The 26,958-nt window shown below is 37.5% G+C and overlaps 1 protein-coding gene across 1 annotated transcript in view; it reads right to left on the bottom strand.

The window, feature by feature from the left end:
- The window catches only part of csrnp3.S (cysteine-serine-rich nuclear protein 3 S homeolog), a 69,346-nt gene extending 46,037 nt beyond the window's left edge, over positions 1-23,309 (bottom strand). Inside the window, exon 1 of the mRNA XM_041578636.1 lies at positions 22,822-23,309. The gene's annotated coding sequence lies outside the window, so the exon portion shown is untranslated. The remainder of the gene's footprint in view (positions 1-22,821) is intronic.
- Between the last annotated feature and the right edge of the window lie 3,649 nt (positions 23,310-26,958).

The raw sequence follows: 26,958 nt of genomic DNA, 5'->3' as shown, positions 1-26,958 counted from the left end.
CAGCTGTAAAGCAAATATTAGGGGTTGTTGCAAATAATCATCAGATAATGAGGATTGCCTTCATATAAGATGATGCTACTGATTAAACTGGTTTCTGAGCTGTCATGTACCAATAATCAGAATTGTTTACTAATCGGACATATTTATATTCTGTAAATTGTGTATCTGTTATTTATATTCAGTAAATCTGTCCCTTAACTCAGTAACTGACAACAGCACAGAGAATCTGCAGTGAATCAATAGCAAAGAAGATGGGGAGCTACAGAGGCATCTGGAGGCACAGATCTTTACTGCTAAAGTACTTTACTGTGACTGCCTTGGGCTGGTATAGAAGCTCAAAATATAATGTACATAATTTCCGCCCTACTTCTTTAGTTAAGCTTTAATACACCTTTAAGTTAAGTTTTAGAATCTTATAGGATGGCCAGTTCTAAGCAATTAATATTTATTTTTTATAGTTTTTTTATTAATATGCCTTTTTCTTCTGACTCTTTCTAGCTTTCATTTGGGGGTCACTGACCCCATCTAAAAACAGATGCTCTGTAAAGCTATACATTTATTGTTATTACTACATTTTATTACCGATATTTCTATTCAGACCCTCTCCTATTCAGAGTTCTCTAATTAAAATAAATGGTAGGGTCCAAACTAACCTAGCAACCATACTGCTTCAATTGCAAACTGGAAAGTTGCTGAATAAAAAGCTAAATAACTCTAAAACAACAACTAATAAGAAATGAAAACCTTCTGCAAATTGTCACTCTCTATATAGTCAAATGTTAATAGAATTGGCAAGTTTTTCATTGGAGTGTGCTTTGGGTTGCATTAGCTTGGTCACTGTTGCCCTATAAAACTTGTAAAGCATTATTGCTTTTCCATTTTTCATCATACAATAACCCTTGATAATATCGCAAAGAATGCTGCGAGATGTAGTCCAGCATCATTTGGTTCAAGCAACAATCCTATGGAAGTTGGATGTCACGTTAATTGCACCCAGGAACGGAATAACGAAATAATGTACTGTTGCCCTGCACTGTTAAAACTGGGGTGTTTGGTTAAGAAACCCAACTATATTTTAGCTGCTGTGTAGCCATGGGGGCAGCTATCCAAGTACAGGCCACTTAGTAGATAAACTCTGCAGAAGCCAATTGTATATTCTACAGATTTTTTGTTATCTGCTGTGTATCCTGTGCCTTTTCTCCTTTTTCAGCTTTGAATGGCTGCCCCCATGGCTACACAGCAGATTGTTACATCCATTCGCCAGATTGCAAATTCGCCAGTCGTTAGTACCACTAGAGTCTAACTCCTTCACTAGCGAAGTTATGCCGGCGACCGAAATGACATCACACTGATGAATTTTCACCAGCGTTAGTCATTGGCACCCGAACCCCCACCCCAGCTTGCCATGACTCTTTCCTCGTCTTTAAAGCATAATCCTTCTTTTATTATATTATTTACCATGGAGTATTTTAATTTGCAATATATTTTACAGGAACTCAGCTTGGTGACAGCAAAAGATGAAGATGCCAAGAAATGAAGTCAAGCAATTTAGGAAGAGCAAGGTCATCCTAATATCTAAGCTGTCATACTGACATAGACATACTGTTGCTAAGTCTGAATACTAAGAGGGACATATATCTATCAATTCACAGTCTTCCTGGTCATCAGGGTAAGTGATGGATATATAAACTACATTCTATTGTAATGTAATGTGTACCTTGTTTATAAAGTGTTAATGTCTTGCCTGTTTCCATTATTCCATATTCCAGTTATAAACTCTCACAAGTAGATATTTCTGTTCACATATTCTTATTTCTTGTATTTTTTTCTTATATTTTCAGCACAAAGCTGTTATATATAAAATAATCGTATTTGCAATTTTTATTCTGTTGGTATTTTAATGTATAGATATATATATATATATATATATATGGATCAAAATAAGCAGCATAATTAAATAAACTCTGTAGCAGATGTTCCATCTGGTATTTGCTGAAGATACCCAGTTTAGTGACTTGTGGATCTAATAGGCCAAGTGCTTTCACTGGCCATTTTTTGTCTGATATTGAAAGACAGCTGTTCTGGACTTTGTCTATTGCTCTGTGCAAAAATAAAGATGACACATAACAGATTGTCATCTGTTTAGAAGGCTTAAAGGAACAGTTCAGTGTAAAAATAAAAACTGGGTAAATAGATAGGTTGTGCAAAATAAAAAATGTTTATAATATATATAATACTAAAATGTAATCATTAAAGGTTGGATTGAGCAGATATCTAACATAGTAACATACACAGTATGCACATGAACTGGGCGCGAGCGGTTCTTTTATGCTTAACCAGGAACTTGGTTTATTTACAGAACAATCCACATAGGAGTACAGAGAACATATATCATAAAGGATTAGTTTATACTCACAGTACCAAAGAACACAGCTTGATCCCCTGCAGCCAAGGGAACAGTTACTGCAGTAGTTAAGCAGCAGTAGAGAAGGTACCCCAGCTTTCAGCCTGTGCCCTTAGTGGAACCTAGGGGAAATTCTACCATCCCTAAGTCTATGCACTTAGTCCCTACTTCTGGGATCTAAATCCCTCTGATTCTCCTCGTTGGAGCCTTGAGCTGCTCAACTAAATAACCTATCTATCACTCCTAGAGTGATGAGTATAGCTATCCACTTTACTAGGGCCGGAGCTCCTAGGTTCCATTACCCATTCCCATCCTGCCTGCTCAGGTAAGGGATAAAGCAAAATGGACCCAGACCACATGGTTTTCTAGACCTTTATACTATAGCACAGTGCCATCTAGCGTACACTGTGAGAACTACAGGGGCTTACATAAGCAGAGCAATGACACAAGTCCCTATTAGGACCCATTTAGGGGGCTAAAACCTTTAGGATGTGCCTGCCTATAATATTTGAGGGTGTCTAAATTATCACATCCCTACAGTAACATAGTAAGTTAGTTTGAAAAAAGAAAGAGTGCAGAGATGTGCAACTAAACTGGTTAGAGGGAGGGAAGACTTAAATTATGAGGGTAGACTGTCAAGGTTAAAGTTGTTTTCACTGGAAAAAAAAGCGGGATATGAATTAGCTGGAGAAAGTGCAGAGATGTGCAACTAAACTGGTTAGAGGGAGGGAAGACTTAAATTATGAGGGTAGACTGTCATGGTTAGGGTTGTTTTATCTGGAAAAAAAGGCGCTTGTGAGGGGACATGATTACACTTTACAAGTACATTAGGGGACATTATAGACAAATGGCAGGGGACCTTTTTACCGATAAGGAGGATCACAATACCAGAGGCCACCCCTTTAGACTAGAGGAAAATAACTTTTATTTGAAGCAACATAGGTGGTTCTTCACAGTGAGGTCAGTGAGGTTGTGAAATGCACTACCAGATGTTGTTGTGATGGCTAAATTATAAATAGAGTGGCTTGGAAGATTTCTTGGACATGCATAATATCCAGGGCTATTGTGATACTAAAAACTACAGTTTATATGGATATGGGTGTATATATATTTTATGTGAGTGTATGGAGGGGTCGATGTGTGTGTATGTATGGATGCTGGGTTTCATTTGGAGGAGTTGCACTTGATGGACTTTTGTCAACGCAATTTAACTATGTAATTACATAAAAAAAATTGCTGGAAGGGATCAGTATACGTGGGTTTACAATCTAGGAGGCTTGTGCCAGGACCAAATTTCTATAATAGAAAATGGTGCAGATATATAAATAAAATATGGTGATTTAATGCTGCCTCTTTGAAAAGTAGCCCACGTATATAAAATGAAGACCCACCAATTCTTTGGTGGCATATGTGTATCAATTATCTTATCTAGAACTGACATCTCAGCTCCTATCTATAAATTACTTGTTCCAAACATGTTGCAACCAGCACCACAAGATGAAATATAATGACAAAGAACAGACTGTGTGAATCCCCTGATTCAGAGTGGAGGTTAAGAACCATGGCTCTACTTTCTAAGAGTTTCTCGGCAAGCAGCCAAGTAACAGCATCAATTAAATTATTGACAACTTGTTAAAAACAATTCCTGACAAGATTTAGAGGTTCTGTCTGTCCCCATTTGACCTTGTCCTGGAGAAATTGTGGGCACATTTTTTATTAGAGGAATAATTACTTCCAGTGTGGCATTCAGCAGCTAGCTAATAATGCTGGTATGAGGAGTGACAAAGTTCCAGCTCTTGCCAGAACAGAAAATCAAACTGCGAGTGACTAAGCATGTCTCTGTGTGCAATTATTCTCTGTCATTAATGTGCTAAAAAGCTTGGTGCTTGCATGGTCCATTGTTTGATTCCTAAGTGCCCAAGCTCTACAACAATGTTTTTTTTTAGGAAACTCATATTTCATTCATGCAAAGCTATAAGGGGAATGGTAGAGTTATGCCTACAGCACAGTAACTAAAATACCATGCCAAGTGAACCAACCATGGAACTTAATGATAGCAGCAGATTATTATCATGAAATACAGTATATAGAATTTTTGCCATAATATTAATAAATTAATAATAATAATTAATAATAATAATTAATAATACTAAAAAACCTACTCAGTCTTATTAGCCACTTAACATTAAAATGTATTTATTTCTCTCCTCTGGAAGTTAGTGAGATTATGTGGATTAGTGGTTTTCATTTGGAGGAGTTGAACTTGATGGACTTTGTCTTTTTTCAACCCAATTTAACTATGTAACTATCAGTAAGCAGTCATTTTTCTTGACTCCTAGAAGGTAATTCAGTCCCTACTGGTCCCAGTTTATTAATATACTGCCCTGGTGTATCTTTAGCAGACCTATGGAGATATTAGTTTCAATATTCAACCAATTGTTTATGGAAGTCAACTTCCAACATTCTCCAGCATTTTTCCACGGGTAAATCATGATAGGACCTGTAGTCCAGCAACCACAGAGATGGATGGATTTTTAGCAACATTCCACTATCAAATTTACTCAATCCACCAGGTTTAGATCCAACTGATCCAATATCCTACAATAAGAATACTGCCTGCTCTGCTCACACTTGAATCTTGGTTTCAAATGATTGTAACTGGAGGTATTACACTTTTTTCTTTAGACTGTAACCTCTTTAATGTATTAATAATATATATAGAATTCATATTTGTTTATATAAAGACAATATAAGTCCAATACCAACTGTGTACAGTAACACATTAAAAGGCACTTTTCTATCTCCTTCTGGTTACAAAAGAACCCCAAGGAGCCTATGTTTATTACAAGTGGGCTACTAACTCTCACACAGTTCCTTCCGGGTAAAAAAGCAACTATTGATTTTAGAAATCTATTGCACAACGCAAGGCAAAGACAATTGTCTAGCATGGTAATTATGCCTAGACAGGCAGGCAGCCAGGAAGCTCAAGACACAGAATGTGATGTTAATACCAAGGTGGTATGACAGCATGAACAATTAATAATGCTTTGCTGTACTTTAAGTGCTCATAGAAAAAAAAACGTCAGTGACATAAAAACCACAAAAAATGCGTCAAAGACAAACAACATACAATTACAAAATTATGATTTTATATTATACTGAAAAGTTTGTTAGATAATGTATTACTATTAGCAATGTATGGTTAGTTGCAGTTAAATTACCACAAATTAAAATTGAATAATTGAATTAAATGCTTTTATATAGCATGTCATATAGCAAACTCCATAGCGTTCCTTAAGCTTGGCCAGTCTGTGTCATTCAGTTAAAGGCAATCTAATTAATGTTGTTCAACCACACAATACTTGGTCATCTACATTAGAGAACTCAAAAGAACCACAGGACACAATGGGACAGTTTTATGGAATGTTTAGACTGCTTTTAATTAGATTCTCAGCACTAACATTTAAGAACCAAGAAGGCCTGCTCTCAAATATGTTGTAGGTGAGTATAAGTTATTGTCCCTGTGATGGAATTTTAAAGTCTAGTAAGTAAAGTTCTGTCAGAATTGTGAGACAATTGGAAGGCTAATTAGAATTGGAAGGCAAATTATAAGACAGCAAAATCAACTCATACCTGACAAGGCATCTGTTACTGACTCTGCCATCTCTTTTTAGTTGATGACAAACCCTTCAAATGCCCAGTACATCACTTTCCATGTCTCTATAAAAAAGCTAGAAAGTGCTGCTCAACTATATGTTGCCAAATGTTGCTATAACTAAATGAGCCCTGTAATATATTTACACAATATTTAATTATTCATTTGTAAAAAAAAATTTTTATAAAAGTGTTGGTAAGGCAGGGACTCCAGTGGGAACAAAGGGGTTTAGCAAGGAGAGATCAAGGATGTCCTGTGAGAGTAGAGCGTTGGTGTTGGAGAAGTCAAAAACATTTTTATTGCTAGGGGGCCTGGGTCCCTGAAGTTATGTGATAAGACATCATGGGATGTGCTGAGCATAGTAGTGTCAGACTGCAGCAATAAGTGCCCACCAAGGGCAATCAAGGGCACACCAGCTGGAGTCCTAAAACATTTCTTCTTGCTGAGAAAAACACTGGCATTCCCATGTTTAAAATATTTATTAGCACATTATCACATACAGTATGACTAATTAGTATTACCAATAGGCACATGGAGTAGTGTGACATTAGAGCTTACCACAGTACAATTCCTTTGGGGTTTTTCCAGGAGCATTTATGAAACGGTGAACTTACTTTCCTCCATTGATAAATATGCCTCTAAAAATCCTATTGGAATGAATAGAGAGGAATTTTACTGTTGTGAGCTCCAATATTAGACTTTGATAAATCTGCCCTTATCTTATATGGACATCTATGGTATGCTCTTTTATGTGTGTTGCATTGTGCTGTTAGCTGCATTACTGCTAGTACAAGCCTTGTAATAGTATAAAGCCATATAGAAATACCGCTGCTTAAACGTATTGTTTAACTTCCTCCAATCCATAGCTTGGAACCCTTACTGATTGCCCGACATGGAGATACTTACAGGCCTAGCCAGCTTGAGTGCCACAGTTAGCCAAATTATTTAGGTTAACCCAGTCTGCATTAATGCTAAGGGAAGCTGAACACAATCTGGGGAAGACTTTCTTAATTAGCGTAGTCGATAACAAACATTATCACTTCTTTCACAAGATTCATTAGGAGACTGAATTCATTTTTTGCTTATTGTAGAACATTTGAAATAAACTCATTTTAAACAAACCCACTAGAAAACATAAGCCTTGAATAGATGATTAAAGGCACATGGAACATTATTGTTCAATGAGTTTGCATTTGATCACAAGAATTATTTTTTTATTTTACCGTGTTTTTATTTTTACACTGAACTGCTCCTTTAAATGCCACTCCATAACCTGCCCTCCATCCGTCTATGCACCAATGCCCAAACCCCTTTGTCATTGTCCTGCACCTTTTACTTCACTACCCTGCCCCCTTATGTCATGACTCTCCCCCTTTCGTGCCTACTCCCACTGGGTTGTGAGAACATTTTACTATTTGCTTCTCAGCATAATAACACTGTTAATAAAAGAAATGTATCCCTTACATCTCTGCATATCATACATTTCATTCTAGATGTTTTTGTATCGATTACTATGTCTAGCTGTCTGGCCACTATGAAAGTAATAAGAATTACTACAATTGAGAGCTGCCATGCTGTTTCCTCTGCTCAGGTTGTTTGTATCACTTGCCCTAGCATCTCTTTATTGCATTCAAGCTCTTTATTAACTATGCAGTCATTTGGATCTGTGACCCTAGCAACCAGAGAAGAGTTAAAATGGCCCGCTGTGAAGCTACCCTGAATTACTCACCAAATAATAAGATAAAAACAAAAATGTTAATTAATGAGGCAACTGTAATTCTCATGAAAGCTAATAGGGGCTACATTCCTATTATCACACACACACTTCCAAAAGGCAATAAATGATCGTACAGTATATTGCAAGAAACGCAATCTCCTCATGTTGCTAGGCAACCAGGCAAGCCAACTATTAAATCTATCCAGGGTTTTGTGCAATGAATTTAATGAGGGAACACACAGTATGTAGGAGAGTCAATTTAATGTGGAATAGACACGTGAAGATAGAGAGTAAACAGAGCAGACTAACAATATACATAAGCTAAAAGGTTAGCCAAATACCAGGAGCAGAGAAAACACAAGGTCTGCGGAATAGATAAAGGATTCAGAAAACAAGGCTGATGTGTTGGAACAGAATCAAAGATAGAACACATGATCAGAATTTCTAATGTAATCAGAGAAACAGCATTCCATCTGGCTGAACTATAATTCCCATCATCATCTGCATGTTACCAGATAAACTACTGCAGATTCAGAATTCCTTAGAGCAGAAAAAAAATAAGAACTTAAAAGGTGGGCTGAGCCTCTCAGCTTTAAACCTATATACCTTTCCTGTAATAGATTCTTTAGCTGATATTTGGATTACTGTGCAAATTTCGTCACCTATTGTCTTCAATGTGTTTGACAGATTCGCTCATCCCTAATTATTATTATTGAACCATTGAATGCTTGGATTGAAATAATGTATTCCAATTGCATCATGGATCTATAGAATAGTTGAAGGTTTGATGATGCAAACTAACAGAATACATATCTTCTGGAATTGAGTATTTACAAAGGTTTTACCAATAGTCATTTCTGAAATAAATATAACATATTTAATGTGTATCACTTGTTACTATTCTAATGCCTTTCTGGCATATTCAAAGACCATGAATACAGGATTCCCCTCCCTTCCCTTAGGATGTAGGAATAGCTAGTGACAATTTGCCTATTTAGCCTTTGTGAATAAGATCCAGGCAGAACTGATCTACTTTCTTTTGTAATGTAGAAAATGTCACAAAATGTAAGAATGTATATGAATATATATTCCAAGAAAGCATAAATCCCAAGATGACTATACACACACACACACACAAGTATGATTATTTCTTATAGACAAAAAAGATTGAAAAAGATACTTTTGAACTACACTGGCATGTACAGTATTTATGTGCTGACCTTCAAGGCCATGTGAAAGCTAAAGCCCATCAAATACTCATGGGTCAGGCAGAATAAACCAATGCAGCAATTTGATTGGCAGTATAATTCTGGTGAGTGGTAAGAAGGCTGCTACTTCTTAGTGTCTCTGGGACAATTTTATGCTGCAATATTTTGCATTTCTTTCAAAAGTACAGTCTCCAGTTGAGTCTCAGGTGTTGAGTGTCTAAGAAGCACCTACCCAAATAACATAAAGAAGTTTTCTTTTCTAAATAAAGAACTGCCCTGTGTATTTTTACTCACAAATACACTTATCAATCTTAAATGAGTAAAAATACACTATCAGAAGTAAAAAAATAAAGTCATATAAAACCCACTTTTCAAAAAACTAGCTCCAATCATAAGAAGCTGGATGTGATCATTTCATCATATTGCCCATGACTGAAAATTATCCATGGTCTGTTACGGATCTCAGACTTGTAATGGCTGAAAATCTTATCCACTTTTTGAAGTATATCATAATATTTGCAGTTTCACACACTGAAGGCACTGAGCTAGAGTTCAAAGGTTCTTGCTAGTAGAAAAGTTAGCAGCACTCAAACACTCAATAAACCATGATTCAGTTGAATAGCAGTGAGTGTTTGGTGGCCTGGCACTATTGATTTAACCAATCAATTTCCAAAAAATTGATGGCATTGGCTGTATGCAACTGCACACCAAGGGGCCCATTTACTTAGCTCGAGTGAAGGAATAGAGGAAAAAAAACTTCGAATTTCGAAAATGTTTTTTTGGCTACTTTGACCATCAAATGGGCTACTTCGACCATCGACTACGACTTCGATTCAAACGATTCGAACTAAAAATCGTTTGACTATTCGACCATTCGATAGTCGAAGTACTGTCTCTTTAAAAAAAAACTTCGACCCCCTAGTTTGTCACCTAAAAGCTACCAAAGTCAAATGTTAGCCTATGGGGAAGGTCCCCATAGGCTTCGCTATCTTTTTTAGGTCGAAGAAAAATCGTACGATCGATGGATTAAAATCCTTCGAATCGAACTAATAGCGCTAAATCCTTCGACTTCGATGTCGAAATATTTAACTTCGACAGTCGAATATCGAGGGTTAATTAACCCTCGATATTCGACCTTAAGTAAATTTGCCCCCAAGTGATCTTTGCATGTTGCATCTTTGAAGTAAAAGATGTATATCTTCCTTTAAAGGAACAATAACACCAAAAAATGAAAGCACTTTAAAGGAATGACAATACTGTATAATGTACAGTTGCCCTGCACTGGTAACACTGGTGTGTGTGGTTCAGTAATTCTACTATAGTTTATATAAACAAGCTGTTGTGTAGCCATGGGTCAGCCATTTAAGCACAGAATACACAGTAGATAAAACACTAGTCTGAAGAATCCCATTGTATACTACAAATCTTATCTGTTATCAGCTGAGTATCATGTATTTTCTTACTTTTCAGCTTTGCATGGCTGCCCCATGGTTATACAGCAGCTTGTTTATATAAATTATTGTTGAGTTTCTGAAGCAAATACATCAGTTGTACCAATGCAGGGCAACAGTATATTATATTTTCATTACTTTGAAATACTTTCAGTTTTTGGTGTTGCTGTTCCTTTAAACTGGATATTTCGCTTCCTCTAGCCCTCTAACATAGCTTAATTACAGATGGAAGAGAATTTACTGACTCTTTTGTAGCAAACCTTTATTGGTCAATTCATTGTTATCCAACATATTGGGATTACTGGGCAATTTTGCTTGTTAACATTACACTTTAATCAAATCACAGAATGGTGTATATTTTGCTATTTAGAAAACATTTGTTTAATGCTTTTGAAAACAATGGTTTGATATCAAGAAGTGAGTCCAGATTGAAGAGAGACGAGAGAAGCAGAAGTGGAGGATTCTCTTTCATGAACTGGGCTGTTGGACCTTTTTTATTGTGCATGTTATTTTTAAAATGTATTTCTTCAGTTGCTGGACTACAGATCTCATCATACTTTAGCCCTTTATAATATGCTGGAGACAGGGCCGGATTTAGAGAGTGGGTGCCCCCAGGCAGCGCGGTCCTATCGCCCAAACCACGCCCCCACACAAAAACCCCCAGTGCTCCTCAGCAAGTGACTGGGCAGCAACCCGCCCCTAATATTTTGCCACCCTAGGCCTTTGTGGCCTTGCCACAAATCCGCGCCTGTCTGGAGAATTTTGGGAGTTGTAATTAATTTGTTTGTAGCAGCATTGCTATGTGTCCCCTTTAACTGGACCCTAAGCCTTAGTCAACAAGTAGGAGTACAGTGGGAGAGTACATTTCCCTTTCAAGAACTAAATCCATATGACACATTTGTATTACTTTGATCCTAGGTGTTAATAGAAGTAGTAATAAAATATATTCTATATCAGCATTAGTGCCTCCATTTTATAAGCCAAAGGAAAAATATATATAAAATGCTGACTGTATCTCCATCATTTGTTCATTGTTAATTATTTGTCCATTCATTTCTTTTTTATTAAAAGTATATTTTAATGATGAGAAAGAATAACATTTCCCTGGGAGCCCCCCTGACTTGGATGGATTTAGCTTGGTCATATCACCTTGACCTTCAGGAAGAACCATCTCATTGGTTATTTGAGCAGTTCTTTGTTTTTCAGTGCCGTGAAGTGATATCTCTATGCTCTCAAAATGGTAATGCCCTTTTATGCCCGGAAGTTCTTATGTCATACATTCTCAAGTTTATAAAAACACTGTGATTTATTTGTTCAGGGGTTCTGACTCTTTGTGAGTTTAGAATTTATGGAACTTGTGTCATATAAACTTTATGTTTTCACCTCAAGTGGTCTCTGGTTCGTGAAGTTCCACAACAATGACATCTTTTTTTCTAAATTGTTCACTGTTGAATGCCAAATCAGCATCTCTGCCTGTTCTATACAAAGTGACATATAAAGAACAAGAGATGGCTGCTTAGAAACATGTCACATTCATCAAGTAGGGGTCAAGGTGAGTGACACCTACAAGAGGAGCTGATGCCATATTAAGAAGAATGTCAGCCCATTGTTATGTCATCTACTACAAGGCTGTCCAGCCAGCTGTTGAAAGTAATTAGAAGTGATGAGCCAACCAGTCATGGTTCATTTTGTTGAAACATTGTTTCAGTACATTCCACATTTTGTGGACATGTCCCTACCGAAACATGATCTATTGTGTATTGTTAGCAAAATAATATTTGTTTTCAGAAATAAGCTTTTAATAGATGGAAACAAAATAGGTTTTATTCACATGGAGACAATTTTGTTCTACTACCGCTGTTTCACAACTTCAATCTTAAAAAACTTTTTTTTCAATAAAAAAAAAAATGATAACTTCTCTGTGCTGGAATGTTTAATTTTAGCATTTTCTAAATAACAGTTTTAATTAGTATTTTAAAATGTAAATGTAAATTTGTTTTTGCAAATCTTTAAAGGGGCTGTATACTTTATTGTTCAACATGAGTGCAACAATCGGGCTTGCATTGAAATACTTTTTGCTTATTGTTTCAAGGATGAAAAAATCACACATTTTTGTTATTTCTTGAGCTAAACAGGACAAAGAGAAACTGAAACTGCTCCATCTTTGGTCCTTGCAAGGGAGATAATTAGATTCTCAGTGCACAGAAAAACAGAAGACAATAATGTAAGAGTATTATCTACGAATTGGTAATCTAATTTGTTTCTATCAAGAAATAACAGATTTTACGTAATTAAATCCCTAAAACATATGTATAGCACAAACCCTATTTATTGAACTCATGTTGAACAAAGGGTTATACTGCCATTTTAAATACAATTCATTTTTATGACAAAACAGTCATGGTATGCTAATGCTTTATGGTTCAGACATTAGTTATCTTACTAATAGCATTTACACCCCAGTGGCCAGATAAAAATGTGAAACTCCACTAGAGAGGATCCAGACCACTGACTGGTAACTTAAAGGGATTCTGTCATGATTTTTATGGTATTGTTTTTATTTCTAAATTACACTGTTTACACTGCAAATAATTCACTCTACCATGTAAAATTATAATATTGGTGTGTAGGCAGCCATCTCAGGTCATTTTGCCTCATCATGTGCTGTCAGAAAGAGACAGCCCTTTAGGATGCTTTCTGGCAGGCTGTTGTTTCTCCAACTCAATGTAACTGAATTTGTCACAGTGGGACTTGGCTTTTTACAATTAAGTGCTGTTCTTAGATCTACCAGGGAGCTGTTATCTGGTTACCTTCCCATTGCTCTTTTGTAAGGGTGCTGGGGGGGGGGTGATATCACTCCAACTTACAGTACAGCAGTAACGAGTGATTGAAGTTTTTAGAGCACAAGTCACAAGACTGGGGGCAGCTGGGAAACTGACAATATGTCTAGCCCCATGTCAGATTTCAAAATTAAATATAAAAAAATTTGTTTTGCTCTTTTAAGAAATGAATTTCAGGGCAGAATTCTATTGGAGCAACACTATTAACTGATGCGTTTTGAAAAAAAAACATGTTTTCCCATGACAGTATCCCTTTAAAGTTGTATCATAAACCTAATAAGAATCTCCACAGTGGTGCAAGCATTAAGCTTGCTTTTATCTGTCTACATATCTCTGCCTCAAAAGTATTATCAGTATAACCCTGCCGTGTTTGACAATAAAAATGTTGTTCATGTTCAAGAACCTTGGCTACCAAATTGCAGCAGTTGGGAACCTTGGCTACCAGCAGTTGAGAAGTACTATTTCATAAAACCATCTCCTCTTTTTATCTACTTAGTGAGGGCACAGCTGGGAAGAGAAATCTAATGTAACTGATTCTCTACCAACTTAAAGGGGAAATAAACCCTGCTGCGCTGCTCAACCAAACTCAGCTGTTGCTGGACTACAAATCCCAGAATAATGTATGACAATTCTTAAAGCAATATTGTACAATAAAACTTTTCCAGCACTCTTCCCCCAATTTCCACAGCCAGCGACTGTTTTAAAATGCAAAAAAAAAAAAAAAATCCTCAAATGAGAATCCCAGTTGATTTGGTTAGATCCGGCTCCATGATCTTTGTTCCTGCAACTGGAGTTGGTAGATTTATGCACAGTTTCCCATTACTATACAAGTCTGTTATTTATCCCCTGATTCCAGTGTAATATAATGAAGACAAAAAAACATTATTATCTCTATATGTAGAGCAACATGTCTGACATAGTGCTGGGAAACAACATTCTCATCGGTCAATTATTTTGCATTTTTAGTGAAGTTTTTAATCAGTTGAATTCTAATTGGTGATTTGTGATTGAGTAAAGGAAGCTTGGGTGGTAAAGGACAGATTAAATATATTTTATGAAAATTGTATATATATTCATTAAAAGTAGACTGTCAGGTACTAATGAGTGGTGCAGTAGGTAAACTTTATGATAATAAAATCTAATGCAACTTTTACAGACTCTCCTTATTAATTCTTCCCAATGTGACTCTGTACATTTGAACTATACCCCTATTCTGTATTCTTTTCTCTGTTTACAAAGCTTGAAAAGGCTTTGCATCTCTGTTTTTGCACTTTCCTTTCCCCTTGCTAGCCTGATGGATGCTTTGTCACTTTAGCTGTTTTCTTTGTGATTTCTAAAGATTCTGCTGTCACTTCTGACTTGTAATCCTTGAAAGCAACCGTTTTCTAGTGCTATTTCAATGCTTACATTTCTATTAATCCACAGTGTTTTGGATTTGTTTCTATTATACTTTTGTTTCCCAAGGGTACATCATAATAAGTGTATTTTTTTTCAGCAGCATTTTACAGATCTCCTATGTTTGCTTTGTGAATTCTCCTGAGGATACGTTGCCCCAGTTCATTTTCCGTAGAGAGTTGTAGTGTTAATGTTGGACAAAAGCTAATTTAAGCTCATCCTTTATAAATGTATCAATTTGAATTATTTTTCATTTTCACTAGTTCTTTTGAATATCAGAGAAAATCAGTTTTGTGCATGCTTAATCCAGACCATTGTCACATAAAGTGGTACATAGATGTTCTATACTGCACAATGTCTAGCCTCTGCACCTCCATTTACCCCTGTAAAGGTTCCAGGCATTAAGGCAAGTAGATGGGCTGTCTTACTGCTGGAGAGACATAATTGTTTTCTCCTTTGGGAGAAAAAAATATTCTGTTTAAATTCTACAGCTTCAATACTCATTTACAACTCCACTGCCATTTACAGTCGTGCAAAAATGAACAAAGTTAATGCATGCATTGACATTAAAGGAGCTTGAATCCAAAAATGCATTGTTTACTGGTTCTTGGCACCCAGACTAGGGGTAGGCAGAAGAGGCACCTGCCTAGGACGCAATGATTGGGGGAGCTGAACAAGCAGTGTCGGACTTGGATAAAGGGGCCCACACAAAAACCTTAGACCAGGGGCCCACTCTCAGTACTATTATTATTCCTCTACTCACTCAACCTCTATTTTCCTAGTCTCTTTTCTTTACATACTGACAACTGGGCCCACCAGGAGTTTTTCTGGTATCCCAGTGGGCCAGTCCGACACTATGGACAGGTACCTGCTAAAGTGTCTTCTGCCTTCCCCTAGTCCAGGGATCCCCAACCTTTTGAACCTGTGAGCAACATTCATAAGTAAAAGGAGTTGGGGAGCAACACTAGCATGAAAAAAGTACTTGGGGTGCAAAATAAGTGCTGTGATTGGCTATTTGGTAGCCCCTATGTGGATTGTCAACCTACATTGAGACTCTGTTTAGCAGTACACCTTATTTTTATACAACCAAAACTTGCCTCCAAGGATGGAATTCAAAAATAAACACCTGCTTTGAGGCAACTGGGAGTAACATCCAAGGGGTTGGAGAGCAACATGATGCTCACGAGCTACTGGTTGGGGATCACTGCCCTAGTCCATGCTCGCTCCCCTCTTCCACTCACCCCTCATCTCTGTCACTCTCCCTCCCCTCTGTCACTCTTCACCACTGGGGGAGGTTTCACTGCAATGTCAGCTGATGAGGATGATTCCAACTCCCTCCCTACAGTAACATTAGTTGTGCACCTACAGTGCCTTACTGTACTTAGTGTTAGCATTATACAGACAATTCTACAATGACAGGATTCATAGTAGTACAAGACATGCAGTTTTATACTGATAGCTCCCTAGTGCTGGTAGAATGAATATATTTAGCAGCTCTGTTCTTCTAAATGCAACGTGGCATGGCTATTCTGCCTGGTAAACAGACTTTTGTTTTGATCCTGCTCATTACATCAATAAGAACCACACCTTTTTGTGTAATTAAGGCCTTTTGTCAGAGTCCTGCATTTTGTGTTATAATAATGAAGGAACATCTCTTACAGCCATATGGTATGTTTCACAGATCTGAACGATGGTTGCCATGACAACTGAGAATTGAGGCAAACGGGCTGTACCATGGTGTAATGGACAACATCTGCTGGGAAATCACTGGCCGGCACCAGATATTCATAGAAGAATATGCAGGATCAAAGACAAGCTGACTGATTTTAACCTTTTCACTCTATTTTCAGTAGAGCTCAGAAAGTAAATAAAATGCATACATTAAAGCTGGCCATACATGGGCCAATATAGGTAACCAACTCCACCCCTTCTGGCTTCAGTTTCATGATCCATGTATGGAGCCCTAAAAAGGACTTACTTGACCAATCTCTGGCAGAAATCTAATGAGCAAGTTTGAAAACCCCATTGGGTGAGGACCACATCGACGTAATGATGTGGTTCTCACTCCACGGGTCTCCTTAAGCCTGCTGTATGATCTATTCATAGGCCCCTGGTCCAACAATAATCTATTTAAAGGGAAACGAAACCTTACTGTACTTAACACTAAAACTCACAGTTTACTCAGTTGTTGCTGGACTGTAAATCCCAGAACTCTTTAACATAAGGCATGCTGTGAGCTATAGTCCAGCAACATCAGTGTTGTACAACAGCTTTCCAGCTTTGTGTATGAAATGAAAATTCCACTTATTCCTAATATAGGAATATGGTGGGAGAGAGATTCAACTGCTGCTTGTTTTTTTTAAATGTTTTGCATACACAATGAAGGGGACAGGCCAGTGTTCCTTCATAGCCTTCATTATTGCTTGATTTGATTTATATCTTTCACAACCTTATGCATATGCCAATAAAAAATGTTAGTTTTGTCAAATTGGCACTACATGCACTTACATGAGACATACCGTAAGCTGAATTCAAAGACATCTATTTACTTTTGCATCTAAAAGCTTTTTACAGGCAGCTTGGCTACATACAAATTTTTTCATAATAGTGACAAATATATATAGCCCTGAGTAGTGAGATGGCAAATTGTGTCTGCTGATGCATGCACAAACTTGAAAGTGAACTTTAATTAGCTACTCAGACTCATTAATTACTACATTTAATTGTTGCTGACAATTGAATATTTGGAAGCAGATACAAAATTTAATCCACATTTCTATAAGTACCTGCATAGGGAGCCAGTGGTGCCAGATAACCCAGGCAGCATTTAGAAATGCACAATTTCTGTACAATTCCATTCAGCCTTGCATAAATACCCATTAGTCCCACTATGAATGCTACAAAAGCACTCACCTCTATTCAGATATCCCCTATTGTTTTGAATAGAAATCCCTTTTTTTCTAGTAGCTTGAGCATTCACTCTGCCTAATTCATATGTATATACTGAGAAACTAGAATGCTTATGCTTAAGCACAGTATGACTACTTATATTTAAAAATAGAGCAAGCTGATGCTCTCTGACATATACAACTTGGAGTGGAAAAGCCACTTTGTCTCATTGTGTAGTAGGAGGTCCTCTGAAGTATTCACTATAAAAGCATTTATTTATATATTATGAGCATCAGGATACCACAACTGATGAATGAATATGATTATTTTTTTTTGTTGTTTCTTTAAAAATTGTATGTCAGCACTGGGTATTTACTGACCATTTCAATTAAAGTGCCAATGCTTTCCATGTAATCAGCCAGATACTCATATACAAATGAAAATGCCATACTTACAAACCTGTGTAACCCATAGGAAGACTAGAACCACAGAATTGTCTTGGAAGACCACATCCAACCTGTAGGCCTCCAGCTCTGATCTAGATCACATCTGTCCAACTGGAGGCTTGTGGACAGAATGTGGACCTTCAAGGAACTGCATGACTTACACGCTCTTGACTAACACAGCTGCTGTTTGTGGGGGTATTATTAACCTTTTCAGGCTGCAGACTTAATCTCAAGCAGAAAGATGCATTTTGATTGCTGCTATAAGGAAGGGCTCTCAAAGGGAAAATGTACCCAACAAAAAAAGAGGGCCATTTTAGGCTTAAATGAGAACTAAACCTCCCGCACAGCCAAAAACCCACATTGGCCACCCTCCAATGGTCCCTCTCCCCCCCCACACAGTACCACACCAGAACAAGTGTCCCCTCTAGCAACACACACCCTAGCAATACCCACATGCAGAACAGGACAGTGGAGCACAGGTGTGCAATGTTTGGCCTCAGCATTTTCGTTAAGTGAGCACCGAAACGTCAGCTTTTGGCGGATAAGCAGTTGGAGCCAGAAAGCTCCTTAAATTACCGAAAAGATAGAATAGAATCCAGAAGATACCAAATCTAGCAAACACGGTACATCTGAGCTCCACTGCGCTATTCTGCATATATACTGTAGGTCAGTGTGGCCAGAGGGGACACCTATTGCAGTACAAAACAATACTGGGGGAAACCGGTAGGGGAGGGGGGTGAACGGGGGCCCCCAACTGCAGTTCTCATTTAAAGAGACACTAAACTCTGCTGCATTGCACTGCACACTGGACTGAAAATCACAGCATATTTTAACATGTTATCAAGGTTTAGGCATGCTCCCAGCTCTCCAGGGCCCAGGGCATCTTTAAAATGCTAAATAATACCAACGGACCTGTTTAAAAATGGCTCCATGTTCTTTGTTCCATGCACAGAATAAGTCTGTCATTTACCCCCATGTCTGATTCCAGTGTAATATGATGAAATAAAACAAATGACACAATAATCTCTGTATGTAAGATAACAACAAGATGGCAGACATAGTGCTGGGAATCAGCATTTTCATTGGTCGATTCTCTTGCATCTGTAATAAAGTTTTTGGTCAGTTGAATTCTCATTGGTGAGTTGGTTTCCATGTGTAATTACAATTTTTCTCAACTAGGAACTAGGGGGTGCCATGGGATACCATGGTTGGGTTTAGTATCACTTTAAGGTACCTACAGTGAAAATGTTTTGTGTCTTAAAGGTAAAATACTCATTAAATAAAAAATCATTTTCTTTAAATGCACCTTTCATTAATTTTTATCATTTCACATTTAAGAAAGTCTTCTGCAACCTCAAGTTCCAGATGCCTAAAAAGAGGGACATCTTTTTAATATTGTTAGACTTTGTTTATACACCACTGGCATCTTATACAATGATTTAGAAGGACTAAAACAGATTCAGATGGAATTTTTGCACCTGCACAGTAACCCATAGCAACCAATGAAAGGTATGCTTTCATTGTTCAACCTGCAGGTGGTGGGGAAAAGCCATTCACTGATTGGTTGCTATGAGTTACTGTCCAGGTGCAAATTTGCCCAGTGTTTCTGAATGAGCCCAATAGGCATTCTTATAAGTGAAGTATATGTTGCTGTTATGAGAGAAATACAAATATTTAATTGCATTGTATGCATAAAGTCTTTCTTGTCAGGTAATAATTAGAATAGCACATACAGTAGTTCAGCAATAGCTGGGAAGTTCAATGTTGTAAACTTCAGCATATATCTATCATATCAAAAGGAATGTCAAGACAGTTGTTGATTTATAATAGATCAAAGCTGATTCTACTTTGGATAACACAAATTGTGACCTTTACCACACTGCGATCAATATATCACAAGTGATCAATATATCACACTAAGCAATCAATACATTTAAATAAAAAAAAAAAACATTTGGAAATGGCAACTTTCTTTTTTCAATATTTACTAATAGTATACATTAAACCCTAAGCTCGTAGAAATGAGGGTGGGTGAAAAGGCACTATGGTTTGAATGCAGAGCAGTTATCCATAATATTATTGTTAGCTGTTATATGTAGTATCTTGTAAAAGCTCATCTGGGGTGGAATCCCAAAGCTAAAAGCAGCAAGACCAAATGTAGAGATGCCAGTGAATGTAAGTGGAATGAAAAGTTGATGGAACAGAAAGGCGAACAGAAAGGTGACCAGGATTGTATGCAGGCCCAAGTAAAGAGCCTTGAAAATTAAGAAAAATATTTTGTAAGGTTTTGGCTTAATGAAGAGTCAAGATTTCAACAGCAGAAGAGTTAGGAGCAGGATGATTTTAGCAGATAAACTAATGTGGGGAGATGTTAGAGGCTGGTTTGTAGCAGGTTACATTAGTCTGGGGCAAAAAAGCAGCTTGATTGACAGGTGGGGCCCCTCACTTTTCTTACATATGCTCTGTCTAAAGTGTGCAGGAAAACACTCTTTTTTTCTGTTTTATACCGCAATAAATCATCAACAAGATCAGTTTACATGTGCCGCTTATATTCATGGTTGTGGCTGCCATCTTGATAGCTTCTTTATTGCTTAACCACATGTCCTTAACCTTATGAGCCTAAAATCTTTCTGGGCATACCGATATTTGAATTTGAATTTAGTAGTGATATACTGTAAAAATATAGTTCAATATTAAAACCTTGAATGCCTGGTTGAATTTTTATTTCTATAAACAGAGAATCAAGACAAAAAACAAAGATCTTATGTTATTAAGATTTGGGCCACTGTAGCAATTGCAAAAATAATAACATATTAGAATTAAAAGTCTCTGTAAAGTTGAGCAACAATATAAATGTCTGTAGGTGGAGAGCTTTTATACAGGTCATGGACCTCTGAAGTAGCTTCTAATCTATCTATCTACCTATCGAATAACATATGGCACATGCTTAACTGCTAGTTAGAATAAGGGTGAAATCACCCCGTCTGCCCCCCCTCCCCCCATTTGCCTTGGGGTGGGGAGATATCCATTCCTGACTTCATAAGGGTAAGTGAACCAGTCCTTGGAACTGTAATGCCGTCCCATAACTACTCCTAGTTTTCTTTATAAGTTGTCCAAAACATAATTAGAAATGCAAGAACATTCACCAATAAGAATTCAACTAATGAAGAACTAAACCCAGCCAAAAAGGTGGTTCTCTAACAAAGTTGAGAAAAAAAACGTAATTCCACATGGAAACCAATTCACCTATGAGAATTCTGCGGACCAAAACCTTAATTACAGATGCAATAGGGGATAAACTGTTCTTAATGCTTCCCCCTTGTTTTCCATGTGTAATTACATTTTTTCTCAACTTTGTATAGAACTTGGGGGCACCATTTTTATGGTTTGTTTTTAATTTTAGTAAATGTTCTTGCATCTATAATTAGAACTAGAGGGCACTGTGGAATGTTGTTATTGTTGGGTTTACAGAGGGATACTAAACCTACCAGCACTGCTCAGCCACACTTTGCTGGACGACAAATCTCAGCATACTTTAACATATTACCAAGGTTAAGGCATGCTGGGAAACTTTTTCCCAGCCCCCCCGGGGCCTGCATCAGCATTGAGATGCAAAATATTCCTCCAATGAGAAACCCAGGTGATCTGGCTCCCCGTTCTTTATTCCTGTAACTGGACTTGGAAGCTTTAACATAAACAAGTGTGTATTTTATCCCCATGTTTGATTCCAGTGTAATATAATGAACATAAAAATTACATAATTATCTCTATATGTAAGATAAAAGCAAGATGTCTGACATATACTGTAGTAGTGCTGGCTATCAGCATTCCAATTGGTCAATTCTTTTGCATTTATAATGAAGGTTTTTTATCAGTAGAAATCTTATTGGTGATTTTTCTTGCATCTATAAATGATTTTCAGCAACCTCTATGGAAAACTAGGAGGCGCAGTGGGACAGTGTTGCCGTTGGGTTTAGTGTCTCTTTAATGTCACTATGCCTTATGTATATAACAGATGACATCACAAAGCCCCATTTATTAGCATATATTTTACAGGTTATTCACAGTCTTTATGTATTATACTGCGATAATACAACAAACAGCTGCCTAATACTAACCGCTACCCACAGCTTTTGGCCACATTACAGGGACGTCCATGGTGAACAATTACTAAATTGCTGTTTGTAAGATGCAAGATACATTTAGCATAAACCAAACCATTGAGTAAATGGCATACCATACATCTCCAGTACATGTATTGAATAAAATACTCAGTTCATACATACAGTATATATTTAATATTTCATGACAGATGCAAAGAAATTAAAGAGCCCTTGGGTATTCTGGTGCTTTTTACTCATGACATGAGTTGGTCTAATTAATTTGGTTGTTGCTTTTGCTTTTAAAAACACCATCCTTTCAATTTCAGTTTCCATATCATGGTACATTCACAATCTGCTCACACATTAGATATTTTTTTGCAAAGGGAATGTCTGCAGATCCACAGGCAAAAGAGATGCAGCTTGTAAACGAATAGCAATATCAATTATAAATCAGAGCTGCCATTTAATAGTCCTATACAGTTTTCTTAAAATGTGTATTTTTTTGGAGGGATCAGAGACAGAAAATTCCCATTGGTTTTGTCTAACATAGTTTTCAATCATAATAAATTTTAAATTAAAACATATACATAGATTGAAAATGATTTTTAATATTTGATTATCGATGCAAATTCACTGGTCAATAAAAATTAGCCTTGCTTAAAATAAATTTATAGATACAGTATATATTTTCAGTGAAAATACAAATGACTCACCTGATCGAGCTGCCCCTTAGCAGATAACACCTTGATATCTATAAAATCTGTATTTCTGTCTGATGCAAATTGCACCTTATTTGGAGATGGAGAGGCTGGAATAATTCAATGCCTCATTATTTTCTATGCAGCGTGCCAGTCTCTCTGTTTTTCTGATCCTGCCTTAGACCACTATTCTACACAAAGGCTCGGGTTCTTCTGCATGCGACTGCACAGCTTCTGGCTTGCTGATGCTGTCTGTTTGATCACATGGGAGACTTCTTTGAGAGAGCCAGCTATTTCAATAGCGGTGCCTGTAAAATCAAATGAGAAATATGGAGTGGCGACTATGTAAGAAATGGAAGCACAAGGGTGTATAAACAGGTATAAGTTGTAAAAGGGTGCATATAAAATTCTGTTTAACAGAATACTGATTTTAGATTTGGTTAAAAATCAAGTAACATTAAAAGGATAACAAAGGATTACAGGCATCTATCATCCAAAATGTTAGAGACATGGGTTATGTCTACCACCCTAAGTTGTTGATTGTACACTGGTGTTAAACTGAAGGAAGCTTCTTTTGCAGTGTGCAAACCTCTACTTTATGTACTGTATTATTGTGCTTTGGGACATTGGCATTAAATACAGCACCAATGTTAATCGCCAATTTAAAGAGGAGCAGATGATATTTCCTATGTTACTATATTTTTTTTTTTACAATACACTGTACAGCTCATACAAGGAATTAATACCTGCAATTAAACTGGTTAAGGGGAAGGGACATTTTAAATTATGAGGGTAGATTGTCATGGTTGGGTTTGTTTTCTCTGGAAAAAAGACTCTTGTGAGGGGACATTTTTTTCAACCCAACTTAACCATGTAAAGATGAAGAGGTAATAAAGGTTTATTTAAAGGAGAATTCAACCCTTTTACATAAAAACCTGTAACCCCCCACACCAGGTAGACCCCCAGCCTAACTGCCCCCCGGGGAAATGCCCCATACTTTATACTTACCCCTCTGCACAGATTCTAGCATTAGAGTTCTACACAGCCATCTTCCGGGTCTTCGTGTCTTCTTCCGGCACTTTTCGTGAGTTTTGGCGCATGTGCAGTTGTCGCGAGCCTGCAAAATGGTCGAAATGTGCATGTGCCGACATGGCGTTTTCCCACTCAGCATGCCGAAGACCCAGAAGATGGCTGCGTGGAACTCCGATGCCAGAATCTGCGCCGAGGGGGAAGTATAAAGTATGGGGCATTTCCCTGGGGGGGGGGCAGTTATACATTTTGCTCCCATTCAAAGCAAGTTTTTCTTTTTTTAGCCTTGTGAAAGCATTAGGGCTGCCAAAAAGCATCCTGGGGACTGGGGGGTTTGGGGTCCTTGGGAGATTTTATCCCCCTAAGCACACCTCATTTGTATAGAGTCTTCAGTGTTTCATCTTCTGGATCAGGTAGGCATGGTGGTGCTATGACTGATTTCACTTCTTTGTCCCTGATCCATGTGCCCTCCCCTCCTGCTTATAGCTTATGCGGTGGGAAATGTTCTGTTCTCAGTCCATGTGCCTTACCTGGCTTGTCTGGAAAAGTGCCCAGGGCCCATACAACCCTTTGTTGGAAAACAACAGACAGAGATAGTTCCAGTGCATGTTACTTAATGCAGGGAGGGTCCATTGTTGCTTAGCAATTTGATGTCATATTTGACCTGTAACCATGTGAGATTTTCTTCTTCCTTTTCCTGTGTATACTCTCTATGAAAAGTTCCTGTTGCAGACATGTTATGCTGAAGTGTTTATAAAGCAACCAAGTTACTGTTCACACAGAAGTTGGTGTGTATGTCCTCACTTACAGAGAAGCTGCACATGAAGTTCAGATCAGCTCTCTGCTAACACCCTTTTGATTTTTTCAGATTGGAGGGGTAGGTAGCAGTTAGCTAAGGTACCTGTTACTTTCTGAGGTTTCAGCTGGCCCAAACCATTGGGGTGAAGGGAGCTTACTCCTGGTGGAGTCCCAGTGTTGCACTGGTTGAGTGGGGTTAGCAAACATGCCTTAAGTGAGGTATGTTTAGTTAATGGCCCGAGCCTTATGGCTTCCTTCTCTTTTTCCCCCTATACTGGGGTATAATTTTTTCATTAAATGGAGGAAGTTAGGTTTCAGATCCAGCAGCCTCTGTCACAAGTCTTTACCAAGGTTGAGGTAATTTGCAATAATAAAAAACTAAAACAACAAAAAAAAAAACCCTTATCATTTTATTCTGCTAGCTGGTAGACATTTTGTTTAAGCTTTGAGTGCCATCTTGATTTTCAGAGTCTAGTGACAATCTTGTCTGCATATTATATGAGTAGGGAAAGAGTAGGGAAAGTGCAATACTGGTCAGTGAAGACACCAGCTTTAGGTAATCAGGTAATTATTCTGGAGGGCAGTGTTCAGGAGCAAGTCATGAGTAGGTAGGTGCCTACCTAGCATATGTTAACATAACTCTGTTCAGCTAGTGTGTATATTGGGATACTGTCTATCTGGGAATTGGGAGTCAGAGAGACTGTGTTAATTTCTCTTAGAGCTCTTTCTTACAGACATTTCTTCCTGCACTCCCCTGTGTTCCAGCTCTAGGAGCACGGGTCTAGACACAACATATTCTTCCTCACAATGACGCACGTAAGTGCCGAACACAGGTGGAATACACATTCTTAAGGAGACTGGTCTCAGGTTAACAGGCTTTCATAATGCAACAACCAGACTGAATGTAGATGCTAGAACATTTGGTGGTTCTGGGCCTGGCTAAAGTAATAACTAAATAGTAATGTAAAGGTTATGTATTTCTCTGCACTGGTTCATGTAACAACCAAACTGAAGGTAGCAGCTAAAGTTGGAGTCTTGGAGACATAAAGCAATATCCAGATGGTGTTTATGGTTATTCTGGTATGTATAATATATGTTCCTGTTACAGTGGCCCTGTGTCATGTTTGTTGCATGCAATGTTCCAATCAAATTAAAAACATGGATTACTTTGGAGCACTTGATGTTTGTGTTGCATACATCTGCATAATGCTGCAGCTTAGACTTAATTGCAAGAGCCAAGTCGGATATATTCAGTACATATGTTTAAATGCAGCAGATATGCTGGGGGTAAGTATTGTACTAGTTTAAATGCTGCAGTCAATACTGGCCTTTAGGGCACAACCAAGTATTATGTATGTAGGTTTGATATAAATGGAGTGGCTGAGACCAATCAGTATATATACCTCCCAGAGGGATAAAAAATTGCTGTCCGTAAAATGTTTGACCACGCCCATTCTTGTGGCCACACCCCCTAATTACCACGTTTATTTTACAAAATTTGGCAAGTTATGAAAGTTTAACATATTTCTGTGTTTTTTTTTTTTCCAGTTATTACAGTTTTGCTAATGTAGGTGAATTGCCCTTTAAGCTGTGAGTCTAACTTTTCCCAAGGAACCTCCTTATCTAAATTGTTAAAATTACTTATTTGCTTATCTCAAAATTGTTACAAAGTATCTTAGCTGCACCTGGTGGCTGATCTGGGCTCTCTGCCAAAAGCCAATTAAGTTAGAAACTTAGACATTTGTTTAATACAGAAACAAATACAAGCAACCATGTTGCTGATATGTAGTATACAGTCTGAAAGTAGTCACCAATTTGGGTTTAAATGCATATATTTGTACTATACTTTTGCATTAATGCAGTAGTCAAGCTTGTTCTTGGCCTGGATCTATGGATAGTCATTTTAATGTTGCTTGGACAGCTGGGGGAAGTTTTATTCAGCAATATTGCTTTAAGAACACAACCCTGATGTTACTGGACTACAGCTCCCAGCATGCCTTAACTTTGATAATCTGTTAAAGTATTCTGGGATTAGTAGTCTAGCAACCACTGAGTAAAGTGTGGTTGAGCAGTGCAGAAGGGTTTAAAATCCCATTAAGAAACCAAGCATACTTTAACCCTGATAATAAAGTTATAAAGTATATTAATAGGTTGGGGAGTTGCAGTCTAGAAAAATGATCAGAATTAATTAAATTTTTACTAGTTTAGAGCCACAGACTAGGTTTTCAATAAACCCATTGCAAATAAACTTCAAATCTGGATGCTGCTGCTCAAGCTTTAGTTCATATAGGAATATTTTTTCAATGCATTTGCAAAAATAAAACG

The sequence above is a fragment of the Xenopus laevis genome, chromosome 9_10S (genome assembly GCF_017654675.1).
Source record: "Xenopus laevis strain J_2021 chromosome 9_10S, Xenopus_laevis_v10.1, whole genome shotgun sequence".
Classification (NCBI taxonomy): domain Eukaryota; kingdom Metazoa; phylum Chordata; class Amphibia; order Anura; family Pipidae; genus Xenopus; species Xenopus laevis.
This window is presented reverse-complemented; position numbering and strand designations above follow the sequence as displayed.